Source organism: Cavia porcellus, unplaced genomic scaffold (assembly GCF_034190915.1).
Source record: "Cavia porcellus strain 051 isolate PalLab524CR breed Dunkin Hartley unplaced genomic scaffold, mCavPor4.1 scaffold_11, whole genome shotgun sequence".
NCBI classification, from domain to species: Eukaryota; Metazoa; Chordata; class Mammalia; order Rodentia; family Caviidae; genus Cavia; species Cavia porcellus.
In genome coordinates this window covers 61,344,013-61,364,221 of record NW_026947494.1, presented here as the reverse complement: position 1 = coordinate 61,364,221, position 20,209 = coordinate 61,344,013, and the positions used below count along the sequence as shown (strand labels likewise).

The following is a 20,209-nucleotide window of genomic DNA, read 5'->3' as shown; positions in this document are numbered from 1 at the left end:
CTAAGTTTCCATTGTATCACAAAATGCTTGAGGGAAATCACCTTGAGGAGGGAGTTATTTTTGCTCATAGTAACAGAAGCTTTAGGCCATGGTAACTTGACCTCCCCCTCTACCACTGCTTTGGGCTTGTGATGAGACAGAACATCATGATGCAGACTACACCATGGAATGAAGCTGCTGCCTTCCTAGTGGCTAGGAACAGAAAGAGAAACAGTGGCTGATGGGCCATGCTCCTAGTGACCTCAGTTCCTCTCACTAAGCTGCACCTTCTATAGGTTGGGTCATCTCCCAATAGGGGCTCATTGACCAAGCCTTTACCAAATGAGCATTGGTGGGCACTTCCAATCCAAGCTGTGACACAGGTAAGATCCCAGAGCAAAGACTCACAAAGGAGAAGACTATTACACTTGATCACATACACAATGCAGCAAACTTCTCCGGAGTATAAAATTCCACACAAAATAGTCAAAAGACAGGCAAATATAGAAAAAAATGCACTATGAATGCCAGGTGAAGTAAATCTTTGAGATTTTACAAATGAATTAGAAAAAAATAAGCAGAGAATTGAAAAAAACTGTAGTCACAGAAAACACTACCCCAGGCTTTGTTTCACTCTATTTTTTTTTTTTTTTATTCTAGAAATTGCAGTTTCTGAGGCTTCCAGGAACAGAGGTGATGGGACACTGCCCTGGTGGCCAGCGTTGTGGTATTTTTGGGAGCTGTACAGTACTAATCATCTTTCTGCTAAGATTCATTTTCTTCCATATTCCCCAGAAATTTCCAGTAAGTGATTACACCTTTATTACATCAAAATGTACTAAGTAGAGATTTTTATACCCCTTCAATCTTTTATCCTAAAGAATGCATCAGTACGAAAGCTTATTTTATTAAAAGAATTATATGCCAAAGTGGATATAACTTATCTTTGTATAATTATGAAATTACCTCATGCTTCTTATAAAAAGATTTGTGCTATTTGGAAATATATAAAGAATATAGCAAAAATACCCCATGTGATTGTCCATAGATAACTTCTGTGTTTCTGTGAGACTGTGTGCACATATTAATGCACACACTCTCGTGTGAACATGTGTTAATTTATATTGTTACAGAAATGAGATCATACTCTTTCCCCAGCTCAGCAGTATATCATGAATATCTTTCCATGTTAATAAATGTGAATCTACCTTATGATTTGAAATGGATGCATCTTATGTTCCAAAATGAATATGCTATAATTGATTTAACCAGCCTCCTTCTGATAAAATTTCAAATTCTTAAAAAATCATTATGAAGAGCTCTGTAATTGATTCCTTATGCATACGTTTGGCCATGTCTCTGGTTGTTTCCTAAGAATAGGTTCTTAGAACACAGAAGATTAGTCAGTTGTCCTAAGGGAAGAAAGAGGCAGGCAAGATGAGCTGATGCAACAACAAGCTGTAACATTTGGCACAGAGAAGAGATACTGAGTTTATCAGTCACTATCACTTGAATCTGTGCCCCGGATGGAAAAGCACCTCCTTGGGAGAGAGAAGATATAAGCAGCTCTGTTTCCAGAGCTGAAAGCTTTCCTTTTGAAAGTGGGGATGCAAAGGAAAGGAGGCTGCAGTTCCTTTTTGCTCCAGGCCATTATCCAAGGCTGTGGCAATCTAGGGCAGCGCAGTCCCAGTGGGCTGGAACTTGTTTCTATGCATACACATGAAGTCCATGGGGACTCCCAGAAATACTCAGCAGGGGAATCTCAGGGGCTGGTTGAGACATGTGCCCACGACATTGGAGTCATTACTTTTGCATGAGTCTATCGATACCAGGTATCAGGTGAGATCTGGAGACATTTGGGTGATATTATGACTACATAGGGGCATATAAATGAATCCTATATGCCTACTACCTCAAAAATACTAATTATGCACTCTGATTTTAATCACACACCTGAGACTTGTGCTTTCTGTTGTCTTGCAGTCAAAGGATTGTGCTGTGGGGTCATTTGATAGTCTCAGGATAGCATTTTCTTTCTCACTGCTGGGCACTCATAGCCAAGGCGATGCTCTCGGGTTCTCTTGACAGCCATTGGCCAACTCAGTCATATATGACCCAAGTTCTTTCACCCCTTATTTAAAATTAGCTATGCAACTGCATTTCTAAGTGAAGCTTTTTTTGTGATTGATAATTATAGAGATTATGCCTTTTGACTTATTCCCTCATCTTACTATCTTGCTTTCCCACAGGACTATTACCCAGGGGACTAAACAATAATGAGAAATCAAACAATTCAAAGCCGAGGAGTGTGGTACACATCTCATTGTCACCTACACTCCTGCCTCTTCTTGCTTGGTTTTCTTCCATTTACTTTAAATAAACTCAGCCTAGATCTGCTCTTTCTAAATCTCTGATACTAATCAAATTGGCAAGAAGGGGTTTATGACACTCATTCCAGTCATCTGTCTCATCCTCACCAACATGGGACATGTGTGAGTCTGAACCATTTCACCCAAAAGCGTGATGACAAGTTGTATCCATTTACCTACAAGAGCCTGGTGACTATCCTTCTTTATAGCTGGGTAGCTTTCCATTGTATAAAAGTGCCATATCTTTCTTGTCCATTCTGCAGTCGATGGGCAAGATACCCCTGCTTTTTTCTTGTTCCCTGTTGCTTGGAGCATTGTTTTTTCTCCTTTGACTTTAAGTTTATGAATTTCCTTTTGAGTTACTGTGTTTCTTGTGTCCTGAACATTGATGGATCTTGTTTCTTGAACCACTCTGTGTTTCTTTTTATTGGTGAATTGAGGCTATCTACATTAATGATTATGATCAACATGCAGTATTTCATCCCTTTTATGTTTTTTTCCTGATGTTGGCTCCCTACTTTCCCCCTCCATCCAGTTGTCTGCTCTGCTTGGTGATACAACTCTGCTGCTGATCCTGGAACTGTGGTCATTTTTATCTCTCTCTAAAATACTCCTCAGTATTCTTTGTAGGATTGGTTTGGTGCTCATGAATTCCTTCAGTTATTCTTTGTCATGGAAGTATAGTATTTCTCCATTAATTTTGAAAGAGTTTTTCAGGGTACATCAATTGGGTTTGGAAGTTGTTTTCTTTCAGAACTTGAAATACTTTACTCCAAGCTCTTCTTGAGTTGATAGTTTGTGTTGAGAAGTCTGTTGTGATTCTGTTGGGTTTTCCTTTATAGGTGATCTGTTTCTTTTCTCTAACAGTGTTTAATATTGTTTTCTTGTGCTGAATTTCTGGGATCTTGATTATTATATGTTTGGGTGTAGATTTACTTTGGTTATGGCTAGTTGGATTTCTATATACCTCACTTATCTGTATGTCACATCTTTTTCCCATGCTGGAGAAGTTCTCTATTCTTTCTGTAAATAGTCTATTTATGTCATTTGTGTTGACTACTTTTTTGCTGATACCTATTAATCTTAAATTAGTTTTATTTGTGTTGCCATCATTGAATTATTATTTCCTGGTTCTTTGTTATTTTAAAGACATCTTTTGTTTTGCAATCACTAGCTGCCATCTTGTCTTTAAACTCTGAAAATCTATCTTCAGTTTCTTTCAAGTGGCTTTCAATGGAGTTTTTAATTTCCTGGATATTTCTTTGAGTCTGTTTCATGCATTCCAATTCTCTATATATGCACTCAATGTTTCCTTCATTTTTCTATGCTTCTTTTTTAAAAAATTATGTCTTCTCTAGATATGCTCAGCAACCCTTTTATTATGTCTATCATTTCTTATCTGAGACGGTACTTCTGATCTGATTTCTTTTATAGCCTCATGAGGTAGTATCTTTACTTCACTTGCCATCATTCTAGAAATTTCAGGTGTGTGACTTATTCCATGTCCATGTCTCCTGGACTTATTTGGGCTGGAGGCCAGAGATTGCCTTCAGCTCTTTTGTCTTGACATTTTCCTGGGTTCCTCTGGATGAGTGGGTTGTAGGGTCCCAGGCACTTCCCACATTGGCTATCCAACCACAATGTAGGGGAGATAGGCCAAGCTCCTGGTTTTCCCCTAACCCAGGTTCCTGGGGAGGTGGTGGGGTAAGAGGAAGGCTTTTCTAGAGACTATCAGTTTCTCCAAGGCATGGCTGGTTGGTTTTTCTGGCTCGTGCTGGCTACAGGTCCCTGAAGATGATGGTGGCCAGCAGATTTGTAGAGGTAGGGCTTGCTGCTTCTCTCAGTCTATGCTGGCTGCCTGCCAGTAGCACAGATTTATTAAAAGTAGGAAGAGAAACTGCGTGTGGTAGTGCATACCTGTAATCCCAACACTCAGGAGGCTGAGGCAGGAGAACTGGTGCAAATTAGAGGCCAACTGGGCTACATAGTAAGTCCAAAGCCAGCCTGAACTAGATTGCAAGAACTTGTCTAAAAAAAAAAAAGAGTAGGAAAATAAACACACCTTGCAGAATGAGTTTGGGCAAATAAAAGCAGAAAAAGAATTGCAACCTATAGTGTGAGGTAGGCCAAGAGGGACACAGTGGCAAAAACTCAGTGTCAACGATCCTTTTTGTATTACCCTTTCCTCAGGCTGTCAGGTCTGGGTCAATCTATGGAAAACCTGCTTGAGTTTTCACAAGAAGCCTGCATGCAGGGTTTTGGGAAACTGTTCTGCGTGCCTGTCCTAGGAGTTTGTAATTAGCAGGTCACACCTACTTTCCCAGCCAGCCTTATAAGCCCTAATCTCCTGTCTCACTAGGAAATAAATGGCCACCCACAGTTTCTCTCAGCCCACATGAATGGATGGAAAAGTTGCAGATATTGGCACCAAGAGGTCAAAGTCCAGTTTCATTTCCACTGGGAAGGAAAGGAGAGGTAGGGAGGGGAGGGAGGAATAGAACAAGCCTGGACATGTCTATTGTCTCACTATATTCCCTCCACCACTGTTCCTTGCTATAAAAGACTCTAACACATTTACACATCAAATCCTCAACTATGAACATTCAACTTGTGCACTTTCACAGGTGTACTGTATAAGGCTCACTTTGTCAGACTGTGAATGAATCCAATTTATGAATGTTCTCCTGGGAATAGAACTTGTTTGTGAACTGGGGACTTACTGCACTTAGTGAGGTTGTGATTTGGCTTGTGAGGTCCCTTCACTTCTTTGGAACTAGCTTTGCATAAAGTCTGTTTGCATTTCATGTGTATGTAAAAGCCCAGTTTACTCAGGAGCCATTGTGTCCAGCCCCCTTCTCTCTCAGAAGATAGAAATTATGATTAGTCTAAACTAGTCATGATAACTTTTGCTAGACTTTTGGTTGGTTGAAGAATGGGCACATGATCTTGTTCTAGCAAGTGAGATGTAGGAGACAGTCTATTGAGATTAGCTTAATTTCCAGATGGGAAAAACAAATTACCTGCCAGAAGCATTTTCTTCTACCTTTTCTCCCTCCCTCTAGTGTGGAGTCATATCTGGAGGTTCAGGGGCTACAGGTTGCTAAGCACATGGGTGCTGATATGATGGGGAATGCCCGACTTGCTGAAGGCATTGAGAGAAATGCCAGTGCTTATTCCTGTAATTATTGCTAAGTGAAAAAACATTTCCAAATTTCAGAGGCACTCTTGGTTGTGTTTTCTGTTACTTGCCATCAAAACTATTCCTAAATGATTCTTGGAATAAATAAAACAAGAATAATATGACCATCTAGGAGCATGAACTTTGCAGATGGATAGCCTGTGTTAAATATCAACTCTTCTATGACTACTTTTATAACTGACTGGGTTAGCCTTTCTGCGCCTCAGTTTCTCTCTGTATATGGTAAGAACATCAATAATATCTACTTCACTGGTTATGCATTATATTCCAGAGGACATCCCAGAATCTCAAATCCACTTTTTTGTGAGGTTATCATAATGTTCAGATATTGTCTTAAGTTGCTTTCTCATTGCTAGAATGTAATACCTGACACTCACAACTTAAGGGTTTCTTCTTTTTTGGTTTATTTTAGCTCAGAGCTTGTAGAGGTTTCAGTCCATAGTCAGATGGTTCCAAAGCAAGATGACATGACAGAGGTGCATGGCAGAGAAGAAGCAGTTCCTGGTGTGGCAGTTAGCAAGCAGAGAGCGATCAAAAGATGAGGAGGGATACATATATACTCTTCCAGGTCACCCCCATAATACTCTACCTCTTCCCACCAGCCTTCATCTCCTAACATCACACCCAGCTATAAACCCAGTGAACTAACCCAGTAATGAGTTTCACACATCCTCCCCATCTATCGTTGCATGGGGCTTTCAGGAGACATCTGTGTATGCACCATAATGGGTGTACAGAGCTGGAAATTGTGCCTAGAGTATTTTTAATAAAAGAGTGCAAAGTATCTCTAGATACTTAAGTAAACTTGTACTGGAAAGTACCTTGCAAAAAATTTTCAGCCTCTCATATTTATTCTTTTTTTTTGTCTTTTTCCTTTTTATCGGTACCGGGGATCGAACTCACGACTGTCTGCTTGCAAGGCAGGTGCTTATGCCGCTGAGCTAAATCCCCAGCCCCTTCATATTTATTCTTTCCATACATAAAATTGTTAGTCTCTGAGATAGTGTAGAATAAATGCTTATAATTTTTTTTTCACATAAAACAGGAGAGTAAAGTTGTTCCACGTGGTCTTAGGGTTTCTTGGGTTTAAAGAAGGAACCCACTTTCTTCATAATCAGAGCGCTGAGCATGTTTGTCATGTGGCCATCTTCTTATCCCTTCTTAAGTTTCTATTTTATTCCAGAAATTTTTGTAACTGATGGAGTTACCATTTCTGTCTCTGATTTTTCTCACTGTATCTTTTTAAGAAAACCCTGAAATAGTAGTTTATGACAGTGAGGCAGCAGAGACACCGATCTTTGTTCTCTTGCTGTTTTTAGTCTTGAACATCAAGGTGGGAGGTCACCTGATGCTGTGCTGTTACAGAAGGGTTTGCATTTGATCTGGAAGCTCAGAGGCTTTCTCTGCCACTGCTGATGAGCGGGGGAGGACTGGAAGACAACAAGGTAAAGATCTTTTTAAATTTATTGTTCATTATTATCTTTGGAATTATTTGTGTTGGGTAGTCCAGACATCTGACTTCAAGGGAGTTGTTCTTATCTGCCAAGTAAACCTATGGTAATGGGAGTGTCAAATTAAGAGATAAAACCAACCTTCTATTTGGGAATGCCTGAGTCAAAGAGATAAGCTGGTCTGATTTGGACCTAGTTGGGAACATGGAAGCAAACACAGACCATTTCTTCTAGGCTGCTATTGACAGCTTGGATGTCATTTGCTTAGGAGTTTATTATGCCCCCATTTAATACATGGTACTGGATTAACAGCTCAGAGTATTGAACTCTGATTGGAGAGTTCAATGTTATACTTTTCCCAAAGGTAACAAAACATTCAGAGAAACATCAGTTCTCTTTAGACTGATGACTCCTTTTTGTTTTTCCATCCATAGTTCTCCAATGAGGACATACGCAAGAGGAGTCAGGGACAGTTTAAATATAGCAAAATTGCATGACTTTGAAATTCAGCATCCTGAAACCAGACAGCATAGATAGAATCATAAGCTAAGACAGTGGTCACTTCCCCAGCAGACTCAAACATTAGCATCAGGATCACTTGGAGGGCTTGTAAAAACACAGATTGCTGGACTTTGTGCCCAGAAATGATAATTTGCTAGATCTGGAGTCCATTCAAGAATTAGGGACTTAATTGAATTGGGCCCAAGCAAGAATTTGCATTGCATGCTACAGGTGTGGGTACCACATTACAAGGACAGCTGATCAGACTATTTCTGTGCTTTACAAGTGGAATGTGAGAAGATGGAGGATCATTCAAGGTAACGGGGGAAAAGTGGAAGAGACAAGGCTCCGTTTACTTCTTCTGAGTGTAGGTGCATTGTTCTTTCTATTCTGCCATTCATGACACAAGTTAAACTTATCCACAATAATACATCTTTGCTTGGGAACAACAAGACATTGGCATTAAGACTTTCAAATCTTTGGCTGCCCACTTAGTGGCTATTGACTTTGAAAGTCATTTAAGCTCTTTCTTATTTCTGTAAAACAGGAATAATAATAGGCTAAAAATCTGACCTCTTAGGATAGTTGTAAGTCAGACACATAATATTACAGACACAAACTATATATCAAAGATGTATAAAGTTACTAAAATAATACCCTATAAGCTGATATTATTTCTAATTACTTTGAAAGTATTTTATATTACCAAAGTTTCATCCTATTGATCAACTTGTTGATACAAGGGTAGTAAAGGCAATTAGATAAAAAGGTCAGAATATGGCTAATTCTAAAGCAGATAATCCAAAATGTTTGACTTTTAGAGAGAGTGAAGTCTTCTAACTTGTATTCTTCTGTCCTCTCTTCTTATACAAGGAAAAGAAAAGTTGGGAATTCGGTGACTTGCCAAAGTTTTATAGTTAATTAGCCACGCTGCCAGTTTCAGAACTCGGCTTAATTCAACACTTCCTATTCTCTTCAGTGTTTTTCAGTGTTGCATTATCAGAGTTGGTGACTATTTCCCACTGCTAGAAATTCCACTTACTCGTACATTTGACAGTAACCCACTAGTCCTTATCTTTCTCTGTTTACTTGGAATTCCTTTGTTGCTGCTATTCCTGCTTGGGGAAAGAGGAGATGACTTCATTTTTACTAGATTTCATAGATACTCAGGACTCATTTAAAGTATCTAAATTCCAATTTGGACAGCAAAAGGTTAATAGTGCATGGAAAAAAATTCCAGCAGCCCACAAATCTAAGCATAATTATGTATGAACATGAGGCTTTTATTGCTGTCAAAATTAATCACTTTTCAACTTCCAGCTGTTAAAACCCTTCTGGCAGTTCTCCAAGCAATTCCCCTACAGTTACTTTCCTTCAATTAAATTCTCTGCAGTTTCACAGGCTCCTGTTACATCAGAGCAATTTTAAAATGGACTTCATGGATTTTCTTTCTTTTTGACTTTGCTTAAAACTAGAAAATAACATAATATGAATTTTGCTTTGTTTACTCTTTCAGTTTAATTCTTAATCAAGAAGCCTAAAAAAACAGGCAGAGTAAGGGTAGAGCAGTGGTGTTTAATACAAATCATTTAGTTGTATGAAGTGTCTTCAAAATTGTTAGTATCCATTTCTCTATGCCATCTCTGAGGTGCATCAACATCTTTGTGTTCAACATCTCTCTCTTCTTTCTTCTTTAACTAGTGAGAGTAGTCTTGGATATGGAAACCATCTGAGGTTTCTGCAGTTGCCCAGTTGTGGGAAGTTCTTGTGGTGGACTATCCCACCTGTTACGGCTTGTGTCTAGATGCCCCCCACAAAGTTCATGTGGTCATAGGCAAAGCTTTTTCAGAGGTCACTGGATTAAGGGTGTGTGTTACTAAATCAGTTTGGCACCTTCCCTAAGCCTGGTAGCCTAGATAGAATGTAAAAGAAACAGACAGAAGCTGTTAAATTTGTGACTTGTTGGTTTGCTTTTGCTGTTTTCTGCCAGCCATGAACAGTTTCTCCTCTGTGATGCCCCTCTGCCATGCTACCTTGCCCTGGAGCCTGCCAACTAGGGACTGAAACGTCTAAAAACTGTGAGCTAAACAAACTTTTCCTCCTTTAAGTGTTGGGTATTTTGTCTCAGCAATGAGAAAAGTAAACCCAGACACAACCTCAAGCCCAGTTCTGTGAATAGCTGCTCAGAGGCTGGCTGAGTTTTGAAGGTCCTGTCTGACCAACTCTGCTCTTGTGCTGTGTATGTCAACTCAGTGAGATTCATAAATGGTTGCAACATGTTATTCACTTTGGCCTGTGAAGGGAAGTGACCCCACATCTTGGCACTGGTGTGGCAAGCCAAATGCTTGCATATGGGTAACACGATGGATGTGCTATCTTTCCACTCTTCGTTCCTGGGATTCTGAAGAATATCCTTACATCCTATTTCAGTGCTCTGTAATGAATGGGATGGATGAGGGCTAAAGATTGGCCTCATCTCAACCACTAGCAGCCAGTTTTACTCCCTGGGTTTGTCTCCCAATTCCAGTGTTACCCACTGTGTAGAATTTGGGGTGGAAAGCCCCGTAGCCATTCCTGTAGATCTCCACTCCCTCTTCCTCCTCAAACCTGCTTTTTGCCATTGCATAACATGTGTTATAATGCTGTGGTCAACAGAGTTTGCTGCCTTTGTAATTTTGGCTATTGTCTTCTACTTTAGTGCAAAATTGCTATATTTCTAAATACTGATTTCTTCCTGAGTCTTTCCACCTGTTAGTGGCATCTGGCCAGCAGCAGATGTGAAACTGGGATCTGAAGATGTCTTTGTGGCAGGAAAGAGAAAGTATGGAGGTCTTATGTATAAAAAATGCAAGAACCCAGCAGGCACCTGCATCCCATGTGATTCTGAAAACGTAACTGTATGCCATCCTATGTGGTTGGTAGGAGGGATTGTACTGGCAAGAGAATCTTAGTGCCACTACTATCCAGACTCAAAAGTGACTTCTCATTAAAACTCTGGGCTTTGGAGATCTGAGCCAATCATAATTTAAGATATTGAGCAAAATTCCTTGTGCAAGCGGAAGCCTCATGGGTCAGTGGTCTGGAGAATGATTTATATGAACTGACTGTAGCCCAATTCCTGTGGTTGGTTTCTGGCCACCTTGGTTACCAATAGCTTCTGCTCAGGTTTACGCTAGCATACAGCCCAAGGAAATGGCTCAAGGCTTGAGGGCCTTGCAGGAACATGGGGAAGGGACGGGATTCACAAAAAGCCATCAGATTCTCTACCTCTACCACAATTTTCACTGCAGGGAAACATCTATATCATTGTCTCTCTCTTTTGCAAATTGGTTGGTTAGGTTCTCAAGTGTCTGATTGATTACTAAATCAAGGTAACTTGTGCAAAATTTTCTGGCTCTTGAAATGATGGCTTTGGTAGACTTAATCAAGATTAAAACCTGCTCTGACTTTGGCAGCTAAAGGTCAAGATTCTTCTTTAGCAAAGCCACAAAGATGTCTGAGAAATGGGGTGGGGGTCAAATTGAAAGGACCAAGCCCAGGAAGGACTGCTGAAGAAGTTTTGCCCTTCTGTTTTGTATTTATGCTCCCTATCTGAAGGTCATTCCTCAGACATTGCCAAGTGGGTAGTAATTTTTGTTAACTGGTTTATTGAATGTATGCATGAACATTATTTTTTTCATAAATAACTATGTATTTTTTATACTTGTTTTGCTAGTCTGCTACTCTGTGGGTGGCTTGGCCAAATTTGGTGTCCTAAGACCTTTACATTCTGATTCTAACTCCACACATTTCACCAAATTCTATCCAGTGTAAATTAAAAACAAATATATATGCAATCAACACGTTGGAGAAAAGAAATTTTGTTTGCAGTTAGAGTCACTTTACAGTTGGCAAAATATAGTTACACTAATTTGTATTGCTCTTATTCCATCTGCTTTCTGGTTTAAAATGGCCTGGATTGTCTCAGATTCTCTATGTAATATTTTCCACTTACAAAATTTTCCTGCATAACCCATTTTATTTTTCTGAGGACTTTTGAAAAGTGATATTAGTTAGTCTCAAATTCCCAGAGTCCAGTTTGATGTGATATGCTTCTTAATCTTATAAATGAGCGATAAAACCTAAAGGGAGAATCCAGGGAAACTTCTAGAGCTTGATGTGTTCTGGACACAGTGTAAATTCTGGCAAAGAATGGATAACTTAGAGCAGCTGGTCTTGGTATAGCAGAACCCATATGTTCTCCAGCAAATTCTTTCTGAGGCTACGGCTTCTTCCCACCACTCCTTGGTTATGTTTAAATACATGCTGCCTACATGCTTTCATGGAACTTGCTAATTTTTTGGAGCCATGGCAGCAGGAGTGTTTATAAAAGTTTTTCTTTACTGCTCAATTATGAAAGGAGGGGCTAGAAATGAGGAAAAACATCAGTGATTAGAGGAAAACATCATGAGAGTAAACAGAAGTCTGTCTCTGTGACTCAGGAGAGCTGGAGGTGAGGCTGGATCTGCCCTACACCTGTCTGGGTGCCAAGAGCTCTGCTCAAGCCACTTCTGGGCCTGGTGTTGGGCGGGCAGGGATGGGGCTCAGGGAGCAAAGAGACTCATCCCTTACTGCCAGGTGCCTGAGTTTTCAAGTAACAAATAGGATTGTTCTTGTCAAGTCTCTGAACTAGACTCCTGCTTAACTCCCCCAAACAGCTCTGTTATTCATACCTAGAGGGCCATGGCATTCAACAGGAAGCTGGTAGCCGACCCCACACAGCTCAACCTGCGAAGAGCTGTGTTGGGAGCCGCGGCCGAGCCCGGTCGCCTTACTTGGCGGACGTGAGGCCTGTAGGAAAGAGCAAAGCCTGAGCTAGATTACCCCTCCCATCGAGTGTGCTAAGATGGCGCTTATCTCCTGCTTCCTGCTTGGTAAACAACCCGCCCTGTAAGATCTCCTGCTTCCTGCTTGGTAAACAACCCGCCCTGTAAGATCTCCTGCTTCCTGCTTGGTAAACAACCCGCCCTGTAAGATCTCCTGCTTCACAACCCGCCCTGTAAGATAGTCTGCCTAGCAACAACTGATGTTAGCCAATCAGCCCGCATCGCGCGCTTTGAACTGATTGGCCACTGTAACCCTATAAAAGTGAGTGCCTCTCCCGCCACGAAAAAAGAAGCAGAAGAAGCACGCAAGGAGCCACGGAGAGCGGACCGGTAGAGGCTTCGGGACAGACTGTAGGGAGAAGCACGCAAGGAGCCGCGGGGAGCGGACCAATAGAGGCTTCGGCCGGGAGGATTCCCGGGGCAGGCTGTACGGAGAAGGAAAATAAAAGAAAAGGTTGTCCACTGCCAGACTTTGTTGTGTGTCCTTCCTGCCGGCCGGGAGTGACACCGACAGAGCTGGTCCCACAAAAACCCATGAGAGACATGCTGTGCCTGCCAGCCTGCCCTGTACCCAATCCTGTCTCTCACCTAGCCTTAGACACCCTACTCAGCGACCCCAAATTTTGCACCCTGCTTACCAATACCTCCCTTCCCTACCTAAACTCCCCTATAAAGGCATGCCCTTCCCCTTGCTCAGGGCCAGCGGTCTTTTTGCCTTTGGCCGAACTGCACCTGGTCAGCAATAAAGTCCTAGCATGTTGCTTCAACTTTGCCTGCCTCAGTGGTCTCAGTTGGGCCTTGGTTTAGCCTAACAGTTCTGAAGGCAAGTTGTCAGGCTATTTTCATGGTAACTGGAATTGTTTAGAAGAAAGATCATTTGAAACTGTTAGTCTAGAAACATTTGCAAGAATTTTCTGTTTTGTCTCTTAAGCATAGAACACCGTTCTATACTTAACTTATTGTACAACACTTCTATTGACTTAAAACACTTCACATTTTAATTCTACTTTCTTTTTCCCCATGTCTTCCCCTAAATGGAGGTTGCCATCTTTGAGAACTGTACAAGAAGCAGGACAGTGCCATGTCCATGTTGGTCCTGGGAACGCTTTGTCAGCCATCCCTTCACTCCAGAACAAACAGTGCCAAAAGAGAGAGAACGAGGAGAAACTAGCTATACAGCAGTGTTCCTCTTGCTAAAGGTGTAATCACTGGATGCCCTGAACTGTGCAGGACCCACAGAGCTTGTTGCTAAAACCCCAAGGAGAAATCTCCGAGTAGCCATGGTGTTTTTGTGTTGGGTGGATGGGGTGAGCATGGGGGTGGAGGTGGGGTGTTCAATTTTCTGGTTTGATTTTTGAGACATGGTCTCGCTATGTAGCCCAGGCTGATCTCCACCATCTGGCCCCCCTCCTGCTTCAGCCTTCTGAGTGCTGGAATTACAGGCACGTGCACACAACCTCCTGCCTCCCAGCTGAACACAATGTTATTAGATGAATGTAGAGAAAGGGAGGTGTGGCAATCATACTTAATGTGCACTTCTATGCCACCTTGCCTGACTGTCTCCATTCTTCCTACTTTAAGGGACACTTAAGGGATGACCATTATCACCATTTCATACATAAGGAACAGCGACCCTGGACTTGGCCCCAACCATCCAATCTGGAACAGGGCTGATCTCTGTCTTGTCATAGCCTTTTCTTGTCTGGCTAGGAACCCCATTCTTTTGGTCATTCCACTACAAAACCTTGAGACCTTTCTTCTCTCCAGTAGTGGGTAAACAGAAACCTCTAAGTGGTGGTACTGTGTTACAGCATGTGTGACTAAGACCTTTATTTTGAGACAGGGTCTGGCTGTGTATGTTAGGCTGACTTTGAACTCGTGGCAGTCTTCTTGCCTCAGACTCCTGAATGCTGGGGCGACAGGCATGCACCACCGTGCCTGGCTTGTGACTATGACCTGATTTGGGGAAGGATTTTTACAGATCATGGATCTCAAGGTGAGATCATCTGGATTATCTGGGTAAAACCAACATCCAGTGACAAGTTTCTTTAAATGACACAAAAAGCACAGTGGTGAACACCTGCAATCCATGAACTCTTGGAAGGCTGAGGCAGGAAGAATATAAAGTCAAACCCGGCATTAGCAAGAACCTGTCTCAAAATTAAAGACTTTGTTTTTAAAGTCATGGAATGTAGCTTAGTGCAAAGGCCCTAGGTTCAATACCCAGGGCCTCAAAAAAGAGAAGGATGAGCCAGGTGCTGTAAGCACATGCCTGTGATCCCAGAATCACTCAAAAGCCTGAGGCAGCCAGGTGTAGTAGTGAGAAAAAAAAGGCTAATTCTACTTTCCAGTATCTATCTAATGTTCATAAATATTCTTTTAGTCAAAATTCTGGAGAACAAAACATCACAGAAATGGATGACATTATTCTTTTATTGATGTTGGTGTGAGAACTAAAGCCACAACTTGTTTAGGGACACAAAGCAAGTAGGTGGCAGAGGGACTGAGGGCTGAAATCTCTTGATGCCTAGCACAGCCTTTGTTCTGCTGCAAAAAGCAGAGCTTACTGAAGACACTGTGATGTCCCTCGTGAAGAGGATCCCTCTGGGCTCTGGACAGGAAGTCATTGTACTGTCCTTTGCAGACACTCACACCTAGGTTGTTCTTCAGTTGGTGGATGCAGACAGCGTGTGTCATGACAAGTTAGTCTCATCTGGTCTACTGGATTTTCTGGACAACTGACAACCTTTGCTCAAGAAGAGCCAGAGCGTGTCCCATGTCTGGAGCCTCACTAGTCTGCTGCAATCAGGTCTCAGGGTGCCTAGTGGCTTCCAAGTGCTTGAAGCTGTGCTGTCTGCACCTGTGAATTGCATTGCTGTTTCCCAGCATGCACTTACCTGACTGATGCTTTATAAAAAGCTGTCCAATTGCCATTAAGCTTTTCCTCTTTGGTCCAGACCCCAGGAAGTGCTTAGGAATGGACAGTGTTCCTTAAATAGCAGTTGCCTTTGGTGTTGCTGTCTTATTGACTGCATTCCAAAAGGCTGAAAGGAAGCTGGTCTCATTGGCTTAGCATAATCATGGATGCTTTAGCTTTGCTGATGTGCATAGAGTACTTTCCCTGCTTTCGACTACAACTAGGAATTCAGTGCCTACTCGGTAGTACAAACTCCCAAACATGTGCTGCTTTTCTTCCTCCTCCTCCTCGTCGTCCTCATCGTCCTCGTCCTCGTCCTCCTCCTCTTTCTTCTTTGGTTTGCTGTTGTTTTTGTTTTTTTGAGACAGGGTCTCCCTATGTAGTTCATGCTGGTATCAAACTCACTATGTACCCCAAGCTGACCTCGAACTTGCAGTGATCCTCCTGCCTCAACCTCTCAAGTTCTGGGATTATAGGCATGAGCCCACGACTCCTGGTACTAGTGGCTTTCTTGAAGGTGCAAAAGTGGAAGCTGTCAACATTTAGTTTGCAGATAATCTGCACATTTTGTTCTTCCTTCTGGCTGTATTCCTTGGGCTTAGTAAGAATAACTTAAGATGTATACCTTTTCTTGTCATTTTTAGTGAACCCCTCATTAATTAATACAGAAACCTCTCAAGAAAAAGGTCATCATCTTGGCTTTTGGGAATGTAACTCAGGATTTGCTCAGGTCAGGTTTGTACTCTCCATGCGCTTGCCAAGGTTCAAGTGAACTTCCTCATCGTCATACCTCGGCTTTCACTGTACTCATCCCAATTTAGAGGTTTCTTTTTTACCTCTAGATCTGTCCCTCTGACCTTGATATGATTTTAATGTTGCTACCCCTACAAAAACCAATTTGAAACTTAGCCTCCCGTACAATGTAGTGTTTCACCTTTTTCCAAAGGGAATAAGTTCTGAGGCACCTAATGGATGCCTGAAACCACAAGTTACATCAGATCTTCTATGCTAGCTTTTTCCTATCTATGCACATTCTTATGATCAAGTTTAATGTATAGGCTAGACATGGTAAGAGATTAACTTCAACAACTAATAATGAATAGAATAATTATAACGGTATGCTATGGCATGTGAATGCATTATCTCTATGTCATATCCCTATATTAATAACTGACTGACTCCTATGTTAGTTTTAGACGAAAACCCTTATATTTTTTCAGAAGGAAGCTGGAGGGTATGATGCCTTAGCCAGAGGTGCTTCTGATCAGTGAGCAGATTCTTGGAAGAAGTGAGGATTATTAACACTGTAACATATCACTGGATGTCTACCAAAGTTGCTTTTACCTCTACTGTGTCACTTTTTTCTAAATAAATGATGATCCTGTGATCTTCTGTGGACATCCAAACTGCCCAGGGAGAGCTTGGGTGGCTTTGGCTGTTGCTGCAGCTCACTCTGGACCACTTATGCTGGACCCAAGGCACAGCGGAGGTGATACACATGGCTGTCAGGTCTCAGCCACTGCCAAGCAGAGGCAGGACGCAACAAGGCACATAAAAGTAGAAATCTTCTTGTTCCTGTAACATTTTCAGCTGGAAAACAAATCAAAGCCACACATTCCAGCTGTGCTTGGGAAGCACTGAAGCATCTAGGCAGTCATCACCTAGGTATGCTCACTGTAGCTCGAAATAATTCGGGGGTTGCCTGTACTGTACGCCTTGTAGTCTTCCAATTAACTGTGCTCACATTCACTTTCCTCTAAGGAGCAATTACCGAGAAATTCAGCGTCCCACTCCTCAGTGACTCAAGAAAAGGTTGTTATACACCAGAATGTCTGGTCATTGCAGTGAAGCTATCAGGCACAGGTGTCAGAAGACAGTCATTGAAACATGGCTCAATACTTGAGGTTTAAGAACATAGAATTTTTGTTAGTGCCTAATGGATGGAAAATTCTTCAGGGTGAGACAAACACACATTCCAGCTTAAACAGGATATTCCCTGTCTCAGTGTAATGACTAACAATGTCTTTTTTTTTTCTCTTAAAAATGCTTAGTTTTGCCCCCAAATCACACAGTCACTTTGCCTTGAGGATTATCTAGCCTGTCTTTCTGATTGGCTTACATTTAATGCAGAAAATATCTTTCTTTTTCCCCTATTCTCAAACAAGTAAGTCTTCCATTTACTGCTTAATATTACCAGCGACAGGAGGGCCACTGCTCTGCCAGGTGTCTGATCAGTGACTTCATGGTTCCACAGCACAATCTTTTCCTTCTGTTAGCTCCACCCTTTGAGTCTAGTTTCTAGAGAAAACTAGAATCCAGCTCCTTCATATGGAAGAACACAAGAGCAAGGCTCCTGTCTCTTCCGCAGAATATTTTCCACCTTGGTGTTATTTGTGGTATGTTTCTCCCCTCCGGCTCCCGGAACCAACTTATGTTTTCTGCAATTACTTTTTCATCATTTCAAATTCCTGGGAGCTTGATCTTATTTTGGCATCATACATCTGAAAGACAAAAGCAAGAATTTTGCTAAGCTCTGTCACAGAACTCCTTGGGAAAAACCAGGCACGTTTATTTGAAGTTGGTGGATGAAAGATACTGGAGTTAATATGAACATCCTGTAGTGAAAATTTCTTTGGAACATTTATCATTTTATGAATGGAGGGGAGTGACTTAGATAATATCTCTAGATGAACATTTCATGAATCAAATGAAGCTCCAGTTAAAGAATGTCATAAGCTAATGGCATAAGTAGAATTCATTGTGTTTTTTTATGATTGTACCAATAATACAAGATGAGTGTTGAAGATTTATAGTGCCTCAAAAAATAATGAAGAAAAGACCTGCATGTAATCCCACCATCAGAGATGATATTTATGTTAATATTTTCATATTTTTCTATGTATATATTTGGTAATTACACAGTTCAACATGAAGATCATATTGATAGAGTTTTCTCTATTTTTTCTTTTGAATTATGCAATAATCATTCTGTACATAAATGAATAAACCTTAAAATTTGCTTTCAATTGTTGCAAAATTTTGTGTCTTTCAAAGGACCTTCTACTGTTAAAGAGCAGGCTTAAACTACTCCAGTAACAATATCACAGGTCATGTTGAATCCTTGTCAAGCCACTGATTACTTTCTTGGTATTGATTCCTTGAAATAGAAATTCTAGTTAAAGAGCTATGCTAGTTTTCTAGGCTTGTCATAACAAAATGAAATCAATAGGAGCTTAAACAATATCTCTTTATCTCTCATAGATCTGGAGATGCAAATTTCCAATGCATTTAGGTCACACCTGCTGGTCTGTTGACTGTAGACACAGAATTCTGGTTTTGCTTCCTGGTCTAATAAAATCATAATTCCTCTCACATTATGACCTTGTCCCCATGTCCTCATTTAACCTTGGTTATCTTCTCCTTAATGGTGACGCTGGTCAGATTCCAGCTTAGGAGTTTAACAAGTGAATGTTGAAGGGATATAACATTCTTGGCCTAAAATACCAGGTGCAGGTTGATTCTCTTTAGAACACCCAATAGAGCAGGAGAATCTTTCCTTTCTTACTTCTTCTCTCCACAAAGGATTGTCATTCATGAAAGAAAACAAAGCATAGCTAATCTGTTATTAGAAAAGCCATAGCTCAAAGATATGTATATGTATATGTATATGTATATGTATATATATTATTTTAAAGGGATTAAAAGAGAACAACACAATAAAAAATGAAACAAAACTGTAGAACTGATACAGAATTTTAAAACAAGCTAATAGGAAATTAACAACAGTCGGTAACTTGTTATCTTCAAAACAGTCGCTCAGATCGTAAGGCATGCAAAACAGATCAACATAGCTCAATTTTTAAATTTGAATTTCTTTGATTCTTCATGAAATGAACATATTTCATGTGCTCATGTGCTATTTATGGTTCTATTTCATGAAACTTTTCATACTTTTGATAGTTCTCTATTGTTTTTAAAAACTGCTTATTAATTTGTATGAGTGATTTATAGTGTAATAATAAGCAAGGGATGTTTAGTATTTAGAGTGTAAAAGTACCGAAGCCAAGCACACAACACATAGAATCTTCTTAACCATTCATAAAACCCTCGGTGTATTGTTTTAAAACCGCATTTTAAAGACAGAAACCCTGGCCTGAGCAAATTGTATTTCCTAAAGGAAAAGTTTCTTGCCCCTGCCTTCAAACTATCTCTGCGATTGTAGCTTTGGTCCTGCTGTGTTCAGTTCCACCTTTGCTAACACCTACTATCTGTAGATTGAATTACTTTTTCACTTCTCTACATACAGATTTCGCATTTATCTTCAAAGCTGACAGTTATTTTGTTCCTCCTCCTTTTTGCACCCCTCTGGTCTGGGAGAGCGTTTCAAGTTTGTTCTGCATGTCACAGGTTTGCTTTCCCAGGGTCTATGTCTCTGCCCTCTATGCTGACTTCATTTCTCGTCTTGTGACTCCAGCCTCTTATCTCAGCAGCTCACTTTTCATCTGGGTTTATCGGTTTTTGTTCCACAGTGCTGGCTTTTCATCCCATCGTGTTCTTTCAGTTCAAATTTTTGGCTTTTTGCTCCCGTTTCACAGAGCCATACATTCTTGGATACAATTAAACATATACAAACATTTCATACTATATCTTCTTTTGGATATAACAGTTTTCAGAGGTGTGCTCTTCTTGATCTCCGGGATATTGCTCCTTTTTTCATGTGCGTTGGCACTTTTGTCATAGACCCCCACCGCCTGTTTAGATGACTGACTACCAGGCTTTGGATTAGACAGGTTAGCTCAGGGTGCCGTGTTTGCCAGCTGACAGATTTGAGCGTCTTCTGTGTAGTAACAAGATCTCATCCACTGCCTGATTCTCTGACACTCAGAACTGAGGAGATTGGTGGACTCTTACAGCCCAGGCGTGCATTG

The 20,209-nt window shown here is 41.0% G+C and overlaps 1 long non-coding RNA gene across 1 annotated transcript in view; it reads left to right on the top strand.

Annotated features, from left to right (window-relative positions):
- The window catches only part of LOC134478015 (uncharacterized), a 91,927-nt gene that overhangs the window by 15,190 nt on the left and 56,528 nt on the right, over positions 1–20,209 (top strand). The window contains exon 3 of the long non-coding RNA XR_010050357.1: positions 640–783. This is a non-coding gene — a long non-coding RNA (uncharacterized LOC134478015). The remainder of the gene's footprint in view (positions 1–639; positions 784–20,209) is intronic.